This window comes from Lactuca saligna, chromosome 1, assembly GCF_052625555.1.
Source record: "Lactuca saligna cultivar CGN05327 chromosome 1, ASM5262555v1, whole genome shotgun sequence".
NCBI lineage: Eukaryota > Viridiplantae > Streptophyta > Magnoliopsida > Asterales > Asteraceae > Lactuca > Lactuca saligna.
Window position 1 is genome coordinate 22925973 of NC_136417.1, and position 19522 is coordinate 22945494.

A 19522-nucleotide genomic window follows, 5' to 3' on the forward strand; every position below is an offset into this window, starting at 1 on the left:
AAATAAAAATATTAATTTTCAAAAAGTTGGTGTTACATCTTGTTGTATCTTGTTGCCCATTTTCTCACTTGGTGTTATAACACCACTTGCTTATGTGGCATGTGAGGTGGTGTTGCATCTTGTTGCCCACACCCAATGCTCTTAAAAAGAAGCAAACAATAATACCGTTAGTTGTTGCATGTCGAGAAAGATTTAATTCATACCACAGAAATTGAAGTGTTTCCTTTCTTTTCCAGAATTTCAGTTTTTCCCACTCACTTGTCGGCTGATGCATGTATAAAAAATTAACCTAATTTATTTTGAGTCGTTCACTGAATATATAGGCTATTGTAAATGCTAAAAAAAATCGGGCCCTACGATTTCGTGGGTCCTATTCACAGGCACTTTCTGAACTTCCCATGGGCCGGTCCTGCAACTCGTCAACTCATATATTATATTCGGATTAAAAAATAGTTTTAATATTTATTTAATTCTTTTCGGCAATATGTAATCATACTTCATCAAGATCATCTTTATTGGCGACACACACAAAATTCGCAACACTTGCTACAACCACCAACGACATTCCTATAGAGGCATTGACGATGGTGACTCTCGTTGCTCCACCTTCTCGACTCCCATCAACGATGTAATTCTTATTGGAGATTCGCAACACCAGCTATAGCCGCCACGAACATGCATCTGACTCATGAATCTGATTATAACACACAAACTCCTATCATTAAATAATACAACATGATTTTTTATCGGTTACGCATATCCGGGTTAGGGTTGAACAATACGATACAATTATTTATATGGGTAGTGTTTGGGTAAAATTTTATGTCCCACCAACTCACACACAATACACGACTGTCACACATAGTCAAATAAACTAAAAAAACTTTCAAAAGTATTTGTGATAATAACTGACTTAAAAAATAAATGGATTTTTAAGTTAGTTAAAGATAATAATAGTTAAAAATACATAAATTTAAAGTTTACATTTGATATTTTAAATAAGTATCAAACTCAAAATTTTAAAATGTTTAAATAAGTAATTTTTATGTTAATTAATTATAACCTTAGAAGTAACATTAAATCTAGAATCATATTTAGGTGTTGTTTGTTTTTTTGAAGTAAAAAATCATGAAGTTTGTAAACCACCTCTACAACCCTCTGCAGCAGAAGAAATGGATCAAACGGTTGCAGACTGTAATAAGAAATGTGTTTGTTTTTTAACATTTGTCTGTTGTTGCATATATTAAAAAAATAAAATAAATTGATTTTATATAACGAAAATAGTTTTTAATATCCAAAATTTAATAATGTATGACATTTTAGCAAGAATTTATGATATTTCAACAAAAAATAGTGATATTTTAGCAAGAAGTTATCATTAGTCAATATAAAAAAAATGAAAAAAAATCATTTAGCAAGAATAAACAAAAAAACGAAAAAAAAGAAGGTGAAACATGAATTCAACAATATATAATCAAGATTCATAAAGTTTCAGCAAGAAAAAAAAAAAGAATAAGAGTTTGGAAGAGGCAATACAAGTGTTGCCCCAAACAAAACACGTGCAGTGGATTTTTACTCCTAAGACTTCTAAAAAAACAAACAGTTGCAAGATAAAAAAGTGTTGCGCATGTGTTGCGATACGCAACAATTAGAGGTCTGAAGAAGTTTTTACAAAAAACAAACATCACCTTAGTTTATAAAGATACAAGTTGTGAGTATATAATTCAAAATAATTATCGGTTTTTATGTATCAATTTAGCTAAGAGTTAATATTTTATAATTAATACCAATAACATAATTATATTCGAACATTTACTTCTCAAATTGTAACATCCCAAATTTCGAGTCCAAAAATTTCATTTTTGTTTAACTGATTAAAAAAGCATCCATAAGAAAATTTCGTAAAAATATATCATTTCGTAGATAAATATATCATGTCTGAAAACCCAAATCATAAAATAGTAACATATCAGAGTACAATCCCAGAATATCTCAAGTACGGAAAACCAATGCGTGTGTGTATGATGTGCTGCTACCGCGCCAGTTCCTTCCACTTCGCTGAAGAGGTACCTAAAACCAAAACTGTAAACTGTAAGCACGAAACTTAGTGAGTTCCCCCATCGTACCACATACCATACAATCATATAACATACATACTGTCGGGCAATCCTGGGGTGCCCGACCTACCCAATACGGCCATTCTGAGGTGTCGCCCTACCCATGTCAAGCCATTATGGGGTGCTGACCTACCCGTGTCAAGCCATTCTGGGGTGCTGACCTACCCGTGTCAAGCCATTCTGGGGTGCTGACCTACCCGTGTCAAGCCATTCTGGGGTGCTGACCTACCTGTCAGTCCTAACGACCGACCCTCGGGGTCTATTCCACCCCTTACTGCTACTATCACGAATATCATAATATAAACATACTATCAGACATATCTGGGGTGTCCGAACTACCCTTCGGTCCTAACAACTGAAAAGTGGGGACTATTCCCCTCCTATTACCACTATCACATATAACATATCGTGCCAACATATAAACATATCATCACATACTGTCAAACATATCTGGGGTGCCTAACCTACCCTTCGGTCCTAACACCTGTACTCTACTACTGCTACATATAACATATCATGCCAGCATATAACATATCAGGTAGTAGCAAACCTAGATGATATCACAAAGACGGTCATCTAACATACAACTCCTACTGGTGGGCCGACATTGTGGCCGTAGACCCACCACTACTAGAAGGTAACTTACCTTGCAAGGCTAACTGCTGAATAACTGATCTGTAGATGTCTGACTGCTGCTCCGGCGGTCCTCCGGCTGTAAATCCATAAAACACTTAATCAGACACCGATAACTACTCTTAGGGTAAAACAACTATTTCACCCCTGACCAAGTCAAAGTCAAAGTCAACTTCCAGTTGACCCAACTCGCCGAGTTGGGCCGCTAACTTGTCGAGTCCCTATCCTTTCATCTTGCCTTCTTCACGCCTCAACTCGTCGAGTTTGGCAACGACTCGACGAGTTCTCCTTCTAAAATAAATCTGAATGAGCCTTCATCCGACTCGCCAAGTTGTATGAATAACTCGTCGAGTTCATTACCATCCTATGAACAAGTCTTGCTCTTGACTCGCTGAGTTGTATGAACAACTCGTCGAGTTCTTCAAACGTTAGGAGATTGCCTTGGACTCACCGAGTCTGTTCATATACTCGTCGAGTCCCATGGTTCTCAGGTCCTTTTTCGCGTCTAAACATCTACGGGACTCCCCTCCTTAACATCTGGTCCATTCATAGAATGGATTCGGTGGTCATTACGCCTCGACTCGCCGAGTCCCAAGAACAACTCGGCGAGTCCATCCTTGACCAATACTATACAGTCGATTTAAATGGGTCTTAACACCTCAAAACCATTAATATGGCCTCCTAATGTCCATTTTATACACAAAGTTCCAAACTTGGTGCACATGCATGGGGTTTTTGGCTCAAAAATCCATAAAAGGTGCTCTACAATGTGCATGGGGCTCTCATGGCCATAAAGTTGGCACCTTTATGCCATGAGACCCCTCCAATGAGTCAGATCTGAAAGTAGAACTCCATGAATCCCATCACAAATCCGTAAATGGCTCAGAAATCTCTAAATACACCCAAAATCTAAGCCATAAAGATGAACAACCACAAGAAAGACCAAAACAGGGGGCATTTACCTTGATTAAGCTGAAAATGGAATAAGATCTCTGGATCTAAAAGCCCCAACTCGAATTCCCAAGCTTCCTCCTTCCTTCCAAGCTTCACAACCACCCAAAAGCACCAAAAATGGCCTTAGATAACTCAAAGCGGCTAGGGTTTCGATAAGAAGTGTTCTGGGAGCATAAGGGACAATGGAGGCTACAATAAGACGTTTAAATAGGGTGCAAACCCTTAGATTTAGGGTTTCCTCCAAAACAGCACCTACTCGCCGAGTCAATCTCCCGACTCTTCGATTAGGTCACTTAAAATGTCTGCAGATCGCAACCCTACTCGACGAGTTGGGCCACCAACTCATTGAGTCCCATAGGAAATACAGAAATGCTTAAATTAAATGTGTACCGGGAATCAGGTGTTACTAGAGAAAATGATTTGTATATGCTTAGGCTTTCCAGTTTGCGGTATCACCCTACGCGTGATGTCCTATGTAGATAAAAAAAACCACGTGTGAACACCTCCCCAAAGATGGGTGGGTGTCTTGTGGTGTGGTACCGGCTACGGAAGTATAACACCTCAAATTTTAAACCAAAATTTTCATTTTTAAATTACCAAAATCAAGGTTTCACAATCAAGTTACCAAATACATAATAATCCCAAAACAAAACGATCATAAATATCAAAGTTCATAAACCTGTTCTAGTAGTAAATCCCCCATCATGTGTGTGTACAATCAGATATTCACCTTCCCGCGGTCCTGAGAAGTACCTACCACATATAAATTAACAACTTTAAACACAAAGCTTACTGAGTTCCCCAAGATACCACATACAAAACAACATACAAATCAACTATGAGTTATCAGCTACCTTAGGGACTATCAACAGTCCCGATGAGTTAACAACACACCCAGTGGGTTATCAGCAACCCTGGTTGGCTATGAGTAGACCCAGTCACATATAAAAAAGCCATAACACAGTCATAACATTTAGACCCAGCTGATCATCATAAATACAACTACCCTACCAAGTAGGTAAGAGTAAGTGATGAGATACACCTGATATTGACGACATGAAAACCTAGCACCCGAACTACCGGATCTAGACTCTGCCTAATCAACAAACTAATTAACCCTAATTAATAATTAAGGTTAAAATCCTCACTTGCTAGTCCAAAACCCACGACTAAACCTTCTAAGGGCAAAAGGAGCATTTTTCTCTTCTTATGGTCCAAAAACCCTAAAACTTGACCAAGGGTCAAATTCAACGAAAGTCAACACTCAACGTGTATGTTGAGCGTACAACTCCTTACGCTGGGTGTACAACATGGTCAACATTCATTGGGGGGGGGGGGATCAGGCTACGTTGTGCGTAGCTAGGAGTACGCCTGACATACTCCATTAACCTTTAAATCCACTAAGTTGGTGTCTTAATCCTTTAAGATAACCAACCCAACCACAAATCTAACTAATTTAAGACCTCTTAATCCATAAAGTCATGGGCTTTAAGCCATTTCATGGCATGGAAAGGCTCAAAGCATCACGTAATCCATTCTAACCTACTTTACTCATGTACGAGCCAAAGGGGATGATTAAGCAAGCATTTTTATAAATCAAAATGACCTAATATGCATGAAAGGATAATTTAAACCCTCTGAAGAGTCCCAAACTCATAAAGGTCCAAACTTGGGGACTTTTGTCTCATAATATTAAACCAAAGAGATCTAACAGAACACTTGCCAAGGTATAAACTTTATACTTGAAAATGATGCACAAAGGTAGGAAGTTTATGGATCTTTAAGCTTGCTAGCACCTTCTTCTTCTTCTTCTTCTTCTTCTTCTTCTCTAACCTCCTTCTTCAACTACAAGGGCTAAGAACACTCAAAACTTTCAATAAAACACACACACAAGCCACTCATATGAGATTAGGGTTTATGGGAGAGTTGGAGGCTAATAAGGGTGACCATAAATGAAGCCACAGTGTTCTTTAAATAGGGATAACTCTTAAAATAGGGTTTGACATCTGAGCTAGTACGCCCATTGTACCACATGTACGCCCAGCGTACTAGTTGGATCTCCACGTCCATGCATGCTACAAGAGTACGCTATACGCACTCATATGTATGCCCCACGTACAACCCCTTTTACAAGCCTTTCTCACCGATGGACCAAATGTGACACTTTTGATAAAGATTCAAGAAATGATAAAATGTACCTTATTTCGGGATGTTACAATTCTCCCCCACTAAAATCAAACTTCGCCCTCGAAGTCATCCTCCGGAAACAGCTCAAGGTATTGCTCACGCATCTCGGACTCAGGTTCCCAGGTCCACTCTGAACCTCTACGGTGTTGCCACTGAACTTTGACCAAGTTCACAAACTTGTTCCTCGAGGTTTTTACCTTCCGATCCATAATGGCTACATGCTTCTCCACATAATTCAGGCGATCATCGATTTGAATGCCCTCTAAAGGAACTATAGTTGTCTCATCGACTATATACTTCTTCAGTCGGAAAACATGGAAGGTATCATGAATTTTCCTCAGCTCCTCCGGCAACTCTAACCGGCAAGCCACCTTGCCATATGGGTAGAAACTCAAAAAGGGCCAATAAACCTGGGGCCCAACTTGCGCTGCTTCCTGAAGCTGGTAACACCCTTCCAGGGTAACACCTTCAGGAGTACTAGATCCCCAACCTGAAACTCTAACTCAGAGCGTCGCCGGTCCGCATAACTCTTATGGAGGCTCTACATTGTAAATAATCTCTGTAGAACCTCCTGTATAAGCTCAGTCTTCTTGAGCACAACCTCCATGCTCCCCACAAAACTCTGCCCTAACTCGCTCCCAAAAAATGGGAGTCCAACACCTCCGACCATAAAGAAGCTCGAACGGGGGCATACCGATATTGGAATGATGGTTGTTGTTATACGAGAACTCGGCCAATGCAAGATAGGAGTCCCGAATCCCACAAAAAACAATAACACAAGCATGCAACATATCCTCGAGTGTCTAAATCATACGCTTGCTCTGTCCGTCCGTCTACGGATGATACGCAGTACTGAAGTGTAGTCGGGTACCCAAATCCTCATGGAATCTCTTCCAGAATCTGGAAGTAAGGCACACATCGCATTCAAACACAATAGACGTCAGCACCCCATGCTGAGCTACCACCTCTCGAACGTAAATCTCGATAAATTTCTCTGAAGAAGAGTTCTCACTAATGGCTAATAAGTAAGCACTCTTCGTCAAACGATCCATTATTATCCCGATAGTGTCAACACCCCTCATAGTCCTCGGTAATTTTGTAATGAAATACATAGTAATCTGCTCCCACTTCCATAAGGGAACCTCTAAAGGCTGAAACTTGCCTTGAGGGCGCTGGTGCTCAACCTTGACCTTCCAGCAGGTCAAGCATCGCTCCACAAACCATGTCACATCTCTTTTCATACATGGCCACCAATAATTATGCTCAAAGTCAAGATACATCTTGGTAGACTACAGGTGGATGGAAAATCTTGATTTGTGGGCCTCCTCCATCAAAACCCGTTGAGCCCAACTTGCATAAGGTACCCATACCTGCCCATGAGTTGTCAAAAGCCCGCGACTGTCAATATCAAATGTTGAAATCTGACCAATCACCTGCTCACTTTTCCGATTTTCCTCTTTTATGGCATCCGACTATGCTTCCTTGATGATCTCTAGGACTGGAGTCATCGCGGTCATCCTCATGCACACATCCCGAATCGGGGTACTTGCCGCCCTCCGGCTTAAGGCATCAACCACCACATTGGCCTTGCCCGGATGATACAAGATCTCACAGTTATAGTATTTCACTACATCCAACCACCTCCTTTGCCTCATATTAAAGTTAGGTTGATCCATAAGGTATCTCAGACTTTTATGGTCTATGTAGATGGTACACTGAACACCATTGAGATAGTAATGCCAATTCTTGAGGGCTAAAACCACCACCCTTAACTCCAAATCATGAGTGGGATATCTCGCTTTGTGAGGCTTCATCTTCCTCGAAGAGTATGTTATCACATTCCCCTTTGCATCAACATAGCACCCAATCCTGCAATGGATGCATCATAGAAAACTACAAAATGCTCAACTCGCTCAGGGAGGGCAAGTACTGGTGCCTCACACAGTCTCTGGTGATGAGACCAAATGATGCATGTTGCTCAGGTGCCCAACTAAAAGCAAAATCCTTCCTTGTCAACTTGGTAAGAGGAACAACAATCTTGGAGAAGTTTATGATGAATCTTGTATATAAACTGCCAACCTAAGGAAACTTCAAATCTTAGATGGAGATCTCGACACCTACCACTGCATCACCACCTATATCTTGGTTGGGTCGACTAAGATACCATTATGATTAACGAGGTGTCCCAAAAACTGAACCTCTCGTAACCAGAAGTCACACTTGAAGAACTTGGCATAAAGCCTCTCCATCCTCAAAACCCTATGAATCTCTCAAAGATGCTCCTCATGATGTTCTCTATTCTTTGAATATACCAGAATGTCATCGAGAAAAATGATCATTAATTAATCCAACATGGTCCTACACACCTGGTTCATGAGGTCCATGAACGTTGGCGGTGCTTTGATGAGCCTAAAAGGCATCACTACAAACTCGTAATGTACATAGCGAGTTTGAAAGACCATCTCTGGAATATTTTCCTCTCATACCCTTATCTGATGATAGTTGGATCTCAAATAGATTTTGGAAAACCAAGATGCCTCCTGAAGCTGGTCAAAAATATCATCAATACTCGCAAGGGGTAACAGTTTATCACCGTTAACATGTTCAGTTCTCGATAATCAATTCACATCCGGTGTGAACCATCCTTCTTCTTGACAAAAAGGATCGGGGATCCCCAAGGAGAACTGCTAGGCTGAATAAACCCCTTTTCTAACAGCTCCTACAGTTGAGAGGATAGATCCTGCATCTCATGAGGTGCAATACAGTACGGTGCCTTGGCGATTGACGCCACACCCAAAATCAGATCGATCCGGAAGTCTACTTGCCTCTCAGGAGGCACTCCCGGTAACTCCTTAGGAAAAACATCGGGAAAATCACATACCACCGAAACATCAGATACAAAGATCGGCCCATTTTTCTCAGTTTGAGTATCGACTACATATGCCTAATAACCCATACACCCATGCTACAAACTCTGGCTTGCCCTAGCGGCAAAACAAAAAGTGGATCCTAACCTAGTACCCTTGCCATAGATAGTCAACACTCCCCCACTAGGATCTTGAACCATCACCAGCTGATGCTCACAATCAATCAGAGCCCTAAACCAGCTCAACCAATCCATACTAACGATCACACAAACATCTCCCATCGTGATAGGGATAGTATCTATTAGATATCTATCCTCGAAGATCTCTAATACTTAACCTCGGTAGACATCGGTAGTAGAGACTAGATACTCATCAGGTACCGAGACTCTCAAGGACCTACTCAAGGTCTCTCTCAGAATACTAAAACCACAATAAAATGATTATGACACAAAAGATCTACTCGCACTCGATTCAAACAGCACAAGCGCAGCCACATAATTCACAAGAAAAGTACCTACATAATTGATAATATAAGCAACATAAATAAATCAAAAGAAATATAAGGAACACATACCAGCCATGATGTATGGAGCTACGCGGATGTCCTCTACTGTCAATTGAAATGATCTCCCTCGAGCCCTCGGTGCCTCGACATTCCCCTACCGGCCATCGGTGATATGTATGGTCGCTGGGCCGGAGTCTGAACCACCCTAAATGCAAGTTGAGGACAATTTGCCTTCACGTGGCTCGTCTGGTTGCAACTGAAACAAACCTAAAATCCCTTGGGGCAATCCCTAGCCATATGCCCCTCCTTTCCATACAGGTAGCAAGCTGACCTAGACCAACAAGGTCCCTCATGTCCCTTGTCGCACTTCGCACAAGTGCTAATCAGTGGGCTTGGCCCGCTTAGTCTCCGGCTGCAACTGCACTGGCCTCCTATCTCTCCCATGGGTCTCCCTCTCTTCCCTACCCGGAGTCTCTATCTCAATCTATCTCTTCTTGGCATTAGTCTTCAGCTCAACCAATGTCCTATACATGGTGTTCGCCACGAACTCCCGAATATCCCTTAGAATACTTAAATACCAAGTCGCACATGCCTGCTCCATAGATACCTACTCAGGATTGAACAAAGCCCTCTCATAAAACATCATGGTGATCTTAGTCACCGTCTTTATCTTCTGCTTGAGAGATAGGAACTCCTTGGCCAACCTTTATTGCTCAACAACGAATACAAACTCATCCCTGAACATCTTAATACAACTATCCTAGGTCATCGTAGTACGATATGCAATAGAGTGGTCAGCTGTCACAAACTTCCACCAATCCTTCGCTCCTAAGTAAAGTAGGTTCAATGCAAATCGAACCCTCAAATTCTCCGAATAGGAATAGGTATAGAAACATTCCTCAACATCAGGAGTATGCTCGACATACTCCATCAGCCTCTAAATCCACTAAGTTGGTGTCTTAATCCTTTAAGACAACCAACCCAACTATAGATCTGACTAATTTAAGACCTCTTAATCCATAAAGTCATGGGCTTTAAGCCATTACATGGCAAGGAAAGGCTTAATCTAACGTCCTAAAATATGAACCAAAATGTTCATTTTTAATTTAATAAAAATTGTATTCCAAACATATCATGTAATAGTTGGAATTCATGTATTTACATTTTATACCTTCGGAATCATCTTCTTTTGAATGAAGGGTCCCTATGTATGTTGGGTGTATGTATGTGTATGCGTAGCGTACTAGGGAGAGATGGACGCGGACATGCACCACGCACACGACGTACCAAGCAGTACGCGGGGTGTACGTGGCTAAAGACCAAAACCCTAATTTTAGGGAAGGACTCCTATTTAAGCACTCTTATGTTGCTTGGAACTTACCCTAGAAAGCCTCCATTGCCTTTTATTGTCCCAAAACCCTAGATTTTCATGAGTGTGATCCTTGAGCTTAAAAGTGTGTTTGGTGGCTATTTTAGTGGGTTTGCAAGAAGGAGAAGGTGGGAATTAGGTCTTGGATGCTATTGAGCTTCTATATCCCGCATCTAGTTCATCTTAAATAACTTCTAGAGGTAAAAAGTCTAGACCTTGCTATCTCTTTTTCTAGTTTGTGTTAGGGTTTGTTATGGAATCCATTTTTGGTCCATGGACCCTCTCTTATGAATTTGGGCAACTCCAGAGTTTAGAAATATTAGATCTAAGCTATTTGTGCATGTTAGTTGCATAAAAATGCTATCTTGAAGGTTGTATTCAGACCATGCATGAGTTTAAGATCTTAAAATGGGTGTTAATTGGGAAAACGAGGGGTCTTAATGGGGAAAAACGAGGTATTGGGGTCCCATGTGGCATTCAAGGGCATACAGTTTCCAACTTTATGAAAGGGTTTGAGCATTCTAACACTCCTATGGTGTACATGCAAACCTATAAACCTTGTATCTATGTTTTCTCTATTATACATGCAAATATTCAATATTCCAAGGTTTCATCCTAACTAGCATAATATGAAGAAACTATACTACAAAAGCCTAGTTAGATGACATACCTTTTGATGAAGCTTGAAGTCTTGAACTTTAAGAGCTTAGCCCCAATAGTGTGGAAGCCTCAAGTGGAATCACAAATCACCAAAAACACCTTGGAAATCTTGAGAGAATAGTAAGTACACTAGAAATTGGCCCACTCTTCTTTTCTCACACACTAGTTCCATTTCATGTGCCAAGGACCCCTTTATATAGTGTGGTGGATTAGGGTTACATTCATGTAAACCCTAATACCCATGACCTTTCATTTCCATAGGATCCATGGGTTAAAAACTCCATGGACTATCCATGCAAGCTTAGCCCAACCTAAATGAACTTGGCCCATTCCATATATATACAAGAGTCCATATTTAATTAGTTCCTTTTGATCACTAAATTAATTCTAAATTAATTGTTGATCAATACTAATTAAATAATATGATTTCATATTAATATATTAGAACTTATAATATATTAATATAAACCATAAACATACTATTCTCAAAAGACTATCTATATAAATTGTTCCGGTGAAGTGCAACCCAAATGGATCATGCTACTTTCGGGTCGAATACATACCAATAATAGTTATGGACTTAGACACTAATCCAACACTTTATACCTTATGACGTCTTAATAGACTCATATCTGGAATTAAATGTTGAGACCTCAAGTATTAAGCACTTAATGGACTTTGTGCATGAGCTATTGGTACGATGGGCATAACGATATGTACGGTCCGCGTATAACCAAAAGACTCAATACACTAAGCATATTAATGTGGCACGATCGATGTACGCTCCCTAGTGGATTTTGGGCTTCATTGGGCTTTTGAGATAATTAGGCCTTGTGGTTTATTATTGTTTGGGCCTTGGATGTTAGGCTCATTTAGGAAGGAAGGCTTTTAGCCATATTGGAGGAAAGTGGACTTAGGATTTTGGCCTTTGGCTAAGTTGTGTCATAATCCTAATTAGGGTTATTTGTATATTTATACAGTGTGAGATTTTGGATTGGTAGTCGAGCAAATCTTGTGTTCAGTAGACTGAGGTAAGTCTTCTCATTATACCAATGGGTCGAAGGCACCAATGTCGTCACATTACTTGATATGTAGTCTTAATGATTGACATGCAATGGTTTTGTTAATTGGCATGTAATAACTTATGTGAAAACCATGAGGGAAACCCGTGACACTTGGTTATTAGACCATGGTGAGAGCCCATGAAATTCCAGATAAAGACCATGGGGGAGCCCATGACACTGTTGGATAAGGTTTCTAAGTCCATAACTATATTTGGTAGATACTTGACCCGATTTAGCATGGTCCATTTGTGTTGCATTGCATCGTAACGATTAGATAGACAAAATGAGAAAATGAACACTTGTGATTTGTTAATATATTATAAGCTCTAAAATATTAATATGAAATCATATTATTTAATTAGTATTGATCAAAAATTAATTTGGAATTAATTGTGTGATCAAAAGAGACTAATTAAATATATGGGGATTGATTTGGTAAATCATTCATTCTTATATAGTGGGCCTATGATCCATGATTCATTAGATTGGACTAGGACCCATAGGGTGCTCCATGGAGGTTAAAACACATGGATCATGGAGGAAATGAAAAGTCATGCACATTAGGGTTCACATGGTGTAACCCTACATGTGACACACTATATAAAGAACCTGATAGGAAGTAAAATCGGTCACTAAGACATAAGGGTGAGGGCTAGCCAATTTTGTGCTCAAGTGTTAGGATGAAAACCTTGGAAAATGAAAGTTTGCATGTATAATAGAGAAAACATAGACCCAAGATTTCTAGGGTTGCATGTACACCATAGGAGTGTTAGAATGCTCAAAACCCATCAGCGGTATTAGAGCCAAGGCTTGTTTTCATTATACTTGATGCAAATTGCTGAAAAAAGTTGAAAAACTACTAACTGTTCAGTGAAATCACCGAGTCCATGGGGGGACTCGATGAGTTGCAAGTGAAAGTTCATCCTACTCATCGAGTAGGTTCCTGCACTCGGCGTGTAGGAGGCCCTATGTGCATATTTTCGAGTTTTGTTGCTGGAATTGGACTAGAATCATTATCCTAAACTATTTTGGACTTGTAAAATTTGTTTTTGATGTGGTAATGATTATGCTAATCCAATTTTAATGATTTTTATCAAAGTTTCAAGTTTTATATATGTTTATATGATTCTTGAAAATTATTGATATGTATGTTTATGCTTATGAGTTTTGGTAGATCATAGGAATTATTTGCAAATTGTTTGTTAATGTAATTCTTGATCTAAATGCCCATTAATGGACTTCATAACTTGTCCGCAAGTTATGGAATTCCAAAAGTCTTTTCTTTAATGTCATTAAAACTCATAAGTTATTGAATATGAAAGGTTTTGAATAGTTTCAAAACTTTCCATCGGGTTTTAGAATTTGTAAAGTCACTTTAGAAAACTTTAATTCCAAACCTAAAGTTTTAAAAGTTTAAAATTCAACCCTTATACTTTATAGTATTATAATATATATATATATATATATATATATATATATATATATATATATATATATATGTATGTATGTATGTATAAGATCAAGTCAGTCTTACCGTAAGTAGGCCTCATTCATGAAGTCGGTCTATAGGGGGGGGGGGTATAAGGTTGTTGCCTATAAAATGGCAGCTTAATGGGTGTCGATTTTCACCCACCGCTTCCTTAACTAGTGGAGGGTCGTTAGCCGAACGGGTAGAAAAAAGTCTATAATTATCATTAAAAGTATAATGATAAATATAAAGTAACTAAATCTTTTATAAATTCCCAATCTTAGTTACTTTAGGAAAATGTGAAATTGATGCTAACCCATGAAATTACACTTTGCACCTTACTAAAGTCGTTAGTGGAGTGTGTGTGGCTAACTGGCACACTAACTTGGACTTAACAAGGATGGCAAAGGATGGCTTAAGGTTTATCATAGATTGGTGGAGCGTGTGTGGTTAATCGGCACATCGATTAGGTGATAAAATTAAGACAATCAAGGTGAAAGATTAATCCCTTCTTCGTGTTGTAGTGGAACTTCACTTCCTCCACCTCCTCCAATAGTTCTCCTTGAACCACATGTTCAAAGACTTGAAAAGTTCAAGGTCACTCAAGTCCTATTGGCTAGCAAACACCAAGATGGAAGGTATGTATGTGCACATGTCTTGGGGATGAAGTCACACATTGACAGGTTGGGAAGGTTAGGAGTCGTTATGTCAAGGAAGTTGACTGTTGACTGGGGTCTTCGATCACTTCCTGAGTCATATGGCGGGTTCATTAAGGATTACTATATGACAGACCGCGAAATGTCCTTTATTGATCTTACTTATTTCCTTATTGCTGCTGAATTTGCAATGATTTGGCGCACTGGCAATGAAAATTTGATTGGATGATCTACTTCCCAAATTTCCATGGACATTGACAATGGAAACACTGGAAGTCCAGAAAAAAAATTCTCTTTCCTAGGGAAAGGGAAAGGCTAAGTCTGAGATTGTCCCGTATACCATTCTGAAAGAGTCTGTTTGCTTCTATTGCCAAGAGAATGGACATTGGTTACAAAGCTGTTGTATCTACCCGAAGGACCACAAGGATGGTAAAGTCAAAAAGTTTGACTCTGCTTCAGGTAAGTCAATTATCTAACTCTATTAAGTTCCTATTGGTAGATTCTTAATACATGATGTGATAAGATTACATTTTGATGTTTTGTAGGATCAAAGGAAACTTAAAAGGAAAAGCATGCTAAGTCTGATCGCGAAGAGATGGATTTCGATCGCATGATTCGATGATCAGAATTGTGAGCTGCTACTTAAGAGTTATGATATATTGCTAAGAAATATGTAGCAACATAGTTTTCATTTGTAATTGCATTGTAAGGAAAGGTTTTTTGCATGCTATAAATAAAGAAAATTCTTATATATATATATGTATATATATATATATATATATATATATATATATATATATATATATTTCCTTGCAATGGCAATTGTGAAAATTGATGTTTGTATGTTTGTATTTTTAGCAATATGGATTTGATTCTTTTGTTTGTATTAGTGTCAAAATTTACCAAATAATGAAAGATTCTCATCACCCAAGTTTCAATTGGACAGAAACTTGGAATCATGCGACTTGTATTGTGTGATTAATGAGAACCATTGTCTTTGGGAAATTAAGACTAATTCCTTGTTCATATGTATATGCGAGTCAAGTGAATGATTAGGGGATCTAGTACACATAGATGTGCACTGGTCAGGTCAACCACAAAGAACGATAAAACTATCCATTATGATTTACTAAAAGTTTAGTAAACATGGTTATACCTACAAGATTAAGTATAATTCTAAATCATTAGAAAAGGTTCAATGTATAGCAGAACGAATAAGAAGAATCAAATTAAGCAGAAAGATAAAAGTTTCTCTAAACTGAAAAGAAGGGAAAGTACTTGAGTATCGTGTTTTATGATCATATTAGTGATTATGAAACCATAACACAATTGATCCTCTAAAGTGCACTTGTATGGATAAGAAGAGGAATTGTTAATTGTTGAAATGGTTATATCAAAAAGTGAGTCATACTTCGTTCCAAGAACAAGTCTTAGAGTTATACTCCAAGATTGTGCCTTGAGTGAGATAATCTTAAAAAAGGTTTATAACACTCATAAAATGTAGAGTAAAAGGTTTCTTACCCTTGTACATTTGAAATTGGTAAGTTGTGATGTCTTGGATAAGACAAAGACCAACTAAGACCAATTGTGTGAAGTGTTTGTCTTGATAAGAAACCGCACTAGCTCTTGAATATTTGTTTGTCATGTAATGTTTATTGCCAAAAAGAGTCTTATATGTCAAAAGGTCAGTGGGAGTCTTAAAGATCTTGAAAAGTTTCAAGAACTAATCAAGAATAAACCTATTATTAATCACTAGCACACGACTTGAGGTTTATAACCTATCGTGTTGACATATTCCTGTTTTTGTGCCCATTCCTGTTAAAGTTGACTATGTATGTGAGTTTTATGAGTTCTCAATTGTTTGCATAGGGAAAACCATCTTAGTCAATGAAAGTTCATTGATCAGTAAGGGTGATATGCTGAACAACTTGGAAGACATGGTAGGCCCTTGTGCTACCAAGTGGCAAGAAATTAAGATTGAACAAGTTCAGTCCATATGAGTTTGGATTTGTCACTAACCTTGTCTTGTGATTGTGTTTATGAAAAATTCACATGGATATGAACACATACAACATAAAATTTAAGTGTCATAAGGTTTCTCTCCAATTCATGAAAATGATTATGAGGAAACGCTTTCACTAAGTAGATTTTAAGGATATAGCATTTGTGATATTTGCATTCTCAAATTCGATTATGATTACGACATCCCTCTTCATAGTTCAAATTGTGAGAAATGGCAAAAGGTCTAAACATTTGAGACTAATTTCTGTAATTTCTAAAATTGTTTAGACACACATGTGAGCTATCTAAGGAAAGGTGTATGAGTTTGAGAAGCTTAGATAAAAGTCTTATTGAAGCGTCTTGTATAAAAAATCTGAACTTTGGTAAGAAAATCAACAAGTATTGATTTCTAGAAGTCTAGCTTATTTATGGGTACATGTCAAAGCTAGTGGGAACATAAGTGTTATGCTAGTAAGATAATAATTTTTATGCTAGTGGGAGCATAATTATTATGGTAAGTGTTGCAAGTTAGCAATGTTAATTATAGAAAACAAAGGTTTCGATTCGCAAAGTTGCAAGGTTTGAAAAGTTGTTTTGCTATAATTAAGGGAGATGAACTTATACTTCATTTCAATTCTAAAAGTTTAGATTGATATTTTAATCAAATTTAGTCAAGGACATATATGAATGTTATGTTGAAAAGATTCGTCATAAGGAAATTCTATATATGGAAATGTTATAGCTAGAGACTGGTAAAGTATCAGGTCTTTATGTAAGACATTATGAATCGTGTCCCATATGCTTCAGATATATAAGATCGGTTGCATATGCTATAATATTCATGTGTTATGAATTTCCAAATGCCTAGGGCATTAAGATGGAAAATGGACCAGAACTGTATATGACTAAAGTTGTTAAACAATTGCTAAGAACAATCCAAGGTTTGCCAAAGATTGGTTTATTATGGACAATTGGAAGTATAGTAATGAATGGACCATATTTATATGATTTTGCATAGATTAGATTCTATTAAGAATGGATAGTCATATGGCGATTATGGAAAAGTTTCCATAATAGGAGTTGAATATCAAGAATCTATGGGTAAGTTAGAAACTTTTATGCAAGAAGGAAGTTAAAAAGAATGTGTTTTGAATATGAGACTTCCTATCTATGGAATTGTCTTGTAACAATCTCCAATGGAAAGTTTTGTAATTGGCAAAGTCACTGTGACCTGTGTACATAGTCATTACAAAATGATCACTGCATATAAGCTTAGAATCTAACAGATTATAGTAAGTGGCAAAGACTTGGTATTCTCACACTTACAATAAGGATTTGGAATTGTATAATGAGTGGCATTATAAATGTTTACAATTGATCTATTTCACAAAGTAAGGACCATAAGAAACATAGTGTACATGCTTGAAGCATGGGATAACTATTGTTTTAATTCACGTATTAGTTGATAAATCGAAACATTATACAATAAATAATGTGTAATCAATATGGTGATTAAATAAAATGTGTTTTATTTATATTCAAAAGTTTTGAGACCATATTGGATTCGATTATTCTTGTGTTTCACTTTGCATGTTTTGACTTCCCGGATAATAAGATTATTCAAACCATCCACAGTCGATCATACTTTAGAAGTAGGTATTGAGGCAAGAATGTCATGAATCTTTTTATAGATTGTCTAAGTGTTAGACATAGCACAAGTTTGTTGCAGTATTCATGAGTACTCTTGTAATAAGATTTAAATTAAACCCACGCTCATCTGAACCACTTCATGGATTTTATCACGAGTGATTGTGAGACGATAATATCTTATATTCTTGAAACCAAGACATGTGAGTTGTAGTTTACAAGTCGGTTGCACATTGACATATGTAAACACACCAGTAACTTGGTGTTATATGTCACACCCCCAAACCAAGGATGGCGGAAACGTCCGGGGTGGAGGACTTCATGTATAGTATCACAACAACGAGTATTTAGTGCTCGAAGCAAAAACAACCAACATAAATATAATTGAAAAAGTTACACCATAGTACGAGTTTACATGTTTCTAAATCATTTACATTATGTTGACAAAAATGGAAATGTTTAACGCCTTAGCGTCCCATCCTCAAAAGCCGTTGATTTCTTGTTTTACTGATTTCCTGATAATACAAGTAGTTTTGAAAGAGTGTCAACAATTAAGTTGATGAGTTCATAAGGGTTTTATTCGATAAAAATGTCATTTTCCTTATAAAAGTGAATGAATATTATTCCAGAAAATCCAATATTTTCTTTATAATTTGTGTAATGAAAGCTCCTATGATATGCACTAATGTACCCTAGAAAGACCCATAGGTTCCATCTATAATCACCCAATGTGTATAAGTTATATAAAATTTAAGTTAAATAAACCATCGAATATAATGAGTCTGCCCTAAATCAACAAACAAACAAGGAACAAGAAGTAAGGCGGGCCCACAAATTCTAAGTCGATCGCATCTAAATTCTTATATAACTCTAACATATACACTTGGCAATTATAACCGGAAACTAGCAAATTCTAGATGAATTGTATTTTTAATATCACAAAAACGTTTTGTGTAAACCCGGTACTTTGTATTCACCAAAACATGCTCCACTTGATTCTGATGTTGATTCTTTCTATACTTGAGGACTAGTAACGTGTAAGCTAGGGAAGGTTTGTTAGATGCAGTTTATATGCATCTTTTAGGATGTTTTTTTTGTTGGATTAGGTGTCTAAGCCCATAACTATAATTGATATAAAGTTGAATTGATGGTAACACAGTCCTTTTGGGTTGCCTTCAAACCTAACAATTAAATATGATAACTTTTAGAGAGAGAATAATGAATTTATTATTTGGTTAATAAATTGAAATAAGTGATTTATTAATGTATTATGAAAATAATATATTAATTAGAAATCATATTATTTAATGAATATTTAATCATAAATTAATTTGAAAATAATTTCGTGATTAAAGGAATTAATTAAAAGTGCATGGACTAAACGTGACAATGTT